Source organism: Bubalus bubalis, chromosome 9, assembly GCF_019923935.1.
Source record: "Bubalus bubalis isolate 160015118507 breed Murrah chromosome 9, NDDB_SH_1, whole genome shotgun sequence".
NCBI lineage: Eukaryota > Metazoa > Chordata > Mammalia > Artiodactyla > Bovidae > Bubalus > Bubalus bubalis.
The window spans coordinates 58,208,060-58,214,343 of record NC_059165.1 but is presented as its reverse complement, the minus strand read 5'-3'; positions in this window follow the sequence as shown (position 1 = coordinate 58,214,343).

Genomic DNA, 6,284 nt, shown 5'->3' with positions numbered 1-6,284 from the left:
AGTAAGTGCTTAAAAAAATGTGAGCTATTAATCTTCCACTTAATTACTATTATGGCTTGTGACATCCTCAAATGTTTATTTTTACTGCTTGTGACTGCCTCAGATTGGGCAGTTACACCAATTCCAGCCAGGAGGTCCATGAGGGCCAGTGAGGGAGTGGGTCTTAGCCAAGTCTGGTATGATTTGGTCCCAGTCTGTCTGCCACCCATTGTCCTGACTCCAGATGATTCCATAGGGGAAGGCAGCCCCCCACCTCACCAAGCAATTGCTGAGGAAGTAGGAGGGGAGCAATCACTTGTGAAGACAGACAGGAGCGGCCACAGGGAGACCTGACCCTTTCTGTTAGGGACCTTAGTTCAAGAGCCCCACCCAGAGGAGTGCTCTCCACCCACCTCCCCACATCCATCCCCCACTCCTACCTTCTTTCTCATCGGGAACACACTGTGTTCCTGTGTTTACCTGGGAAGGTGGGGGCTGCTGTGTCTGGGTATTTCTCTGGACACGGTCCTTCCTTGTCCCCACCCGGCGGATGCCTGGCCTGGATTGTATATTTCCGGAGCTGCCTACTTGAAACACAGGCTTATATTTTTAGAAAATTACAAATGCAGGGGGCTGGGAGGAGAGGCTTGGGGCCCCAGAACTGGGGTGAAGGGGAGAAACTCAGGGGTCTGAATATGAATATGATGACTCTGAAATAAGAGTGAAGGGAGGCGTGAAGGGGAATAAGTGAGATGGTGGGAAAACCGAGGTGAGGAAGTAGGGGGGGATCCCACACTCCCAGCACCCTGAGCAGGGATCAGAGTCTTTACCCATTTAGGCTGGGGAGCTCGGGTGGGTGGAGGGGGAAGGGTCAAGGGTCACCTCTCTGGCATGTAGCTGGATCCCCAGGGAGGCTGAGGAGCCTGGGAAAGAGACTGAGCCAGCGGCTCCCCTCCCCACTCCCTGAGGCCTTGGGGACTGGGAGAGCAGCTTCCTGCACAGACAGCTCCTCAGTCTCCTGGGCTGGGGACGTCTTAACCCTTCTGCTGCCAGTATCAGGGAAAGCAGAGAGGAACACAGATGTATACCCAGGTAGCCCAAATGCTGTTTTGTGCCTGCCTTCCTCATGATGCCTTGCTTAATAGGCATCTCTGCATCTCTGGAGTCCCAACCCCAAAGCCCCAGATGGCCTGAAGCAGCAAGAATTCAGCTAATTGTCTTCTCCCAGAGCCCACAAAGAGGGACATGGGGGCACTTCCCCCTAGGGATAGTTGGCACAGCGTCTTTTCCTTCACTGGTGGGTGTTAGGGGATGTCATACAGAACTTCCAGCTCAGAAGGTAAAGAAGTCCCCATTCTGCTGTAAAGGCTTCCCAGGTTGCTCGATAGTATAGAATCTGCCTACCAATGAAGGAGACATGGGTCAGGAAGATCCCACAGAGTAGGAAATGGCAACCCACTCCTGTATTCTTGCCTGAAAAACCCCATGGAGAGAGGAGCCTGGTAGGCTAGAGTCCATGGGGCTGAAAAGAGTTGCACACAACTGAGTGACTGAGTACATGCTACTGTGAATGGGAGGCCCCGGGCTGAGGGGAAACTTAAGAGTCAGGAGTCCTGGTTCGCTTGCCCACATGTGACCTTGGGGAGTTATTTAACTCTCTGGGCTTCAGCTGTAGCCTGTGCAAAATGAGGAAATCAGACCAGAGATGACCTGGTGTCATAAGGGGCACACCCTTCTCTGGGCCTTCATTCCCTGGTGTCCCCTGACCAATGCAGCTCCACATCCCTGGACACTGAACTTCAAGGCTTTCTTCTCCACCTGCTCCATGGAGACAGGAAAACGTTTGCTTTTTCCACCCCTAAATAAGCATGCCTAGCACAGTGCCTTGCACAATTCTTCTAACAGGCTTGTGACCGATGAGTAAATAGATGAACCAGCCACCCTTGATTTAGGGTTAGGATGTCTCTTTCTCTTTCCATTGTCTCCTCAAGAGCACTAGACTAGAAGCAGAAGGACCTGGCCTGGGTTCAAGTTCTGACTGTTACTCACCAACTATGAAGCTTCAGGCAGGTCACCTTGCCCCTCCAAACCTTGATTTCTTTTCTCTGCAAAGTAGGGATTAGAAATAAAACATCTACCTTATGGACTTGTCAGGATAAATCCAGAAAGCCTTTGTAAATTCTAAAGCAAAAGAATTATATACAAAAAAAAAAAAAAAATCAAGAAGTATGACCATCAGTTACATTCTTGTTAATCCTTCACCCAGTTCAGGGGTAGTACAAAGTATGGTGGTTTTGAGGTTGAGGAGTCTTGATAGTCGTGTGACTTTGGGCAAGTTTCTAAACCTCTGAAAGCTTCCATTTCCTCATCTGCAAAATGGAGATTCTAATAGTACCTACAGTAAAGGGTTGTTGTAGGTATAAAAGAGAGACTACATATAAATGGTTTCCCCAGTGCCTGGTGCATAGCAAATTCCATGAATAATAGCTGTTATTATTTCAGCACTGGTCTCCAACAATTCCTCCAGCTGCTTCAGCCCTGCCCTCCCACCTGCAGGAGGTGATGGTCTCACCCATACCTTGCTTGCCTGACACAGACATTCCCAAACTCATTTGATGAAAATGTATCCTGCAGAAGCTGCCTACCCCAAAACCCTCAGAGGAGGCAGAGCAGGAGTGGGTGCTGCTGACGGGAGGCCAGAGAATGAGGGCACTGTGCAGGGCTGTGTGGCGGCCAGGGCCAGGGAACGGAGGGTCAGAGGCTGTCCCTGCACCCTCGCCGGCCGACCAGGATTGAGGCCTCCTCCGCTTGCCAGGCTGGGCCTCATTGATGTTGGGAGCTGCTTATCAGGTTAGCGTGGAGCCGCTGTCTCTGGCTGTCTCTGCGTATTACCCGACCCATCCGTCCCGGCCCTCCTGCGTGCTCTGCCTGCCCCCAGCTCTGCCTGCGCTAACTAGCTAATTGGATCTTGGCTAACCTGGTTATGAGCCAAGTCAGCCCAGCTCCTCTGCCTCCAGAAGCACAGGTGGGGGCAGGGCAGAGCAGCTGTGCATGAGTGTGTGAGCGTGTGTGTGTGTGTGTGTGTGTGTGTGTCTGTGTGTAGGAGCCTGTCTTGGCGCCCTTGTTCTAATCTTCCTGGGATTCCCTGGGCCCACTGAGATTGGATCTTAGGCGCCCGAGGTGAGCTCAGAGCACCCCAATCCGCTGTAAGTGGTTGAGGGCATGAGGGCATACGCCCTATTCCAAAACTCAGCTCTGCCACTGTCACCATCTAGATGAATTCGGGGCAGCTGAGCCTCAACTTCCTCCTCTGTCAGCTGTATTATGGAATAATAAAATGTACCACCTTGAGTGGCTTTGAGGACTAAGAGAAAACAGAAGACACATTCTAGTGCTTGGAGCTTAGTAGGCACTCTGGGAATGATAACTGTGATGTGTGACCACATTGTCATCATCATCGTCATTAGGCACGCTGGGTTCCTGCCACTTCCCCCATCCTGTGGTGGGGGTGGGGGGGATCTCAGGGTGGGGGGCGGGAAAGGCTTTCATTCACAGCTCCTGGCAGGTGTTTCCTCCGAGGCAAGACTCCAATCTCCTCAATTGTTCCTTATGCAAATATCATGCTAATGATCACGTCAGAACACCCTAGAGCTCAGGGAAGGTGAAGGAAGGACTGATTCCCCAGGTTTCACTTTGGCCATTCCTTCTCCTTCCTCCCCCAAGGAGGAGCAAGTGCTGATCTCCACCAGTCCTCAGGGCAGAGAGAGGCAGAAAGATCCCGATTGAGAGAGAAACAAAGAAAGGCCCCAGTCTTGGTGGGAGATGGACAGCCTCATCATCGCCATAATCACCAACATCAAAAAGGCCTTTGGAAACGTCAGATTCTTCCCCGCCCTGTGCAGGCTACTCTGCAATTATGGAGGCGCAGCCCCCTGGCCCTGGGGAGCTGGGGCGGGGGTGGGGAGGAGTTGGGGGGAGGGGAGGAGTTGGGGGGAGGGGAGGAGGAGGGGAGAGAGCTAGGGTTTGCTAAAAGGCAAGGAGCTGTTCCCTCATTGTCCTCGAAGGCAGGGGATTTGCTCAGGCCTCTCCCAGTGCCCCAGTGCCCCAGCTCCAGGCTGAGGCCAGGCTCACAATCAAGTGGGGAGACTGGAGATAAAGAAAGTGATCCTGAGGCAGCCACAGTGGGCCCTGCCCTGTTCTGCTTTCACTTTCTGACCAGCGATGGGCCAGTCACCTCATAGTCTTTTCCCCTCAATGTTAAATGGGCATGATAATCCCTGCTTCTTTACATTCCGGTGAGAATTAAATGAGATGCTGTAGGCCTCACCCAAGGATGATCGTAACTGGCAAGTAGAGTGAGAGCTAAGTAAAAGCAAATGCCCATCCCCACTCGTGGCCCACAGTAGGGGGTCTGACAGAACCAGCCTCATTCTGTACCTGGCAGCGTGACACAGGGTCTCCACTGAGCATTTACCCTGCCCTCTGGGTTAATGTTGGACAAGATTTGCAGTTGAACCTTAGCCTTCTGGCACTGTCCTCTGTTAGAACAGAGATGGAAGGGAAGTATACCTGTGCAGGCAAAAGTACTGCTGAGGCCAGTGTGGAACCAGCCTCTTCCCTGAGGGAACTCCCAGCACATACTGCCTTTCTTTTGCTGAGATGTCAGACCTGTAGGCAGCTCTACCAACCATGACCCCTCCTGACCCTGTTGTGAGGACCCCTGGCCCTTGGAACCTACTTCAGGCACACCTGGCCCTCAAGACTTAGAAGGTACTCAGGGACTTACCTGGTGGTCCAGTCATTAAGAATTCCCCTTGCAATGCAGGGGCCACGGGTTTGATGCCTGGTCAGGGAACTAAGATCCCATGTGCCTCAAGCAACTAAGTTTGTATGTGAACCTACTGAGCCTGCACAGCACAACTAGAGAGTCCCTGAGCCACAACCAAAGATCCCACATGATGCAATAAAGAGCCCACAGCCACAACTAAAAGGCAAATAAATAAAAATTAAAACAAATATGTCTCCTTAAAAAAAAAAAAAAAGACACAGTAGGCACTCAATATATACAAATTGAGTGGAATGAGGAGAAAGCCATGAGAACACTGCCAAGTAAGTAACCAATTGTGCAAGTGCAAGCCACTGTAATTAGACCAAGGAGGATGGCCAGTTATTAATATCAGACGCGTGGCAGGGTTAACAGCCTTGGAGGGTGGCTGTAAGGACGAGAGAGGCACCTGCTACGCCCTCAAGGCCTCCCCTCCCTTTTTGGCCTTCTGAAGACGGCTGAACGGCTCCCAGTGCCCTCCCTGCTCAGGGTTTCCCTGCCTTCATGGTGCCTTCCAAGATGGTCTCTGTCTTGATCTCCCCCCCACCCCACCCCTGCACCATTAAGGTCCCTGCCTCTCCCATTCCTCCTCCCTCCTAGAATCGCCCCCACCCCAGCCTTCTATCTATACCTCTATTATGATGCCTATCAGGATGGAGCCCAATTACAGTTCTTTATGCCCAAGCCTTATCTCTTCTGTGGGATTCTAAACTCCCCAGGGCAGGATTTATCCAGTGGTGTCCATTGCTGCATTCCCAGTGGGGGAGGGCAGCCCCTGGCCTGTAAAGGATGCTTAATAAATCCATGTTGAAATAGAAAATTAGAGTGAGGAGGAGAAGGGGAGTTGAAAAGAAGGGAGAGAAAGACCTGAGAGAGGGAGAAGAAAGGAGAGGGGTGAAGGGAGGAGAAAGGGAGGAAGGGAGAGGGGACTATGAGGCAGCTGTGGTGTTCTCTGACGGGGGACGCAGCCTAGCCCTCTTTTGGTGCTTATAGTCTGCTTGGAAACACAGGTGGCCACACAAAGGGTGAGGCCCCAGTGCTCCTGCCATACTGCAGGCTCCCGTGTCCCTGCCCTGGACCTGCTTCTCTGTCCTGTCAGTCTAGGCTCCCCTCACTCCCTGGCTCCCCTTGGCAGCCTGGCTCTGAGGAGGTGCTCCTTGGTGCCATCCAGCGGGAAGGGGCTGGGCAGAAACCACCCCAAGCCAGGGAGCACGGCCAGGAAGGAGTCGGCAAGGCAGATGCCGCCCCTCTCCTGCTGCCTTGATTAGAGAAATTGAGATGTTAATAATATTCCGAGATGCAAGGTGCTAATTAAAGTTAATTACTGTTTCCTTGTGAAGTAACCTCTCCTCATGTTTACCAGGAGCAAGGCTGCCAGCCGCTCCCCTGGCTCGTGCCAATCACGGTGCCCGCTGCTTAATGTCCCCACATCCTCACAGGTACCCTCAGCTGCCCCAGTCCAGCAATCTGAGGTTCCCAG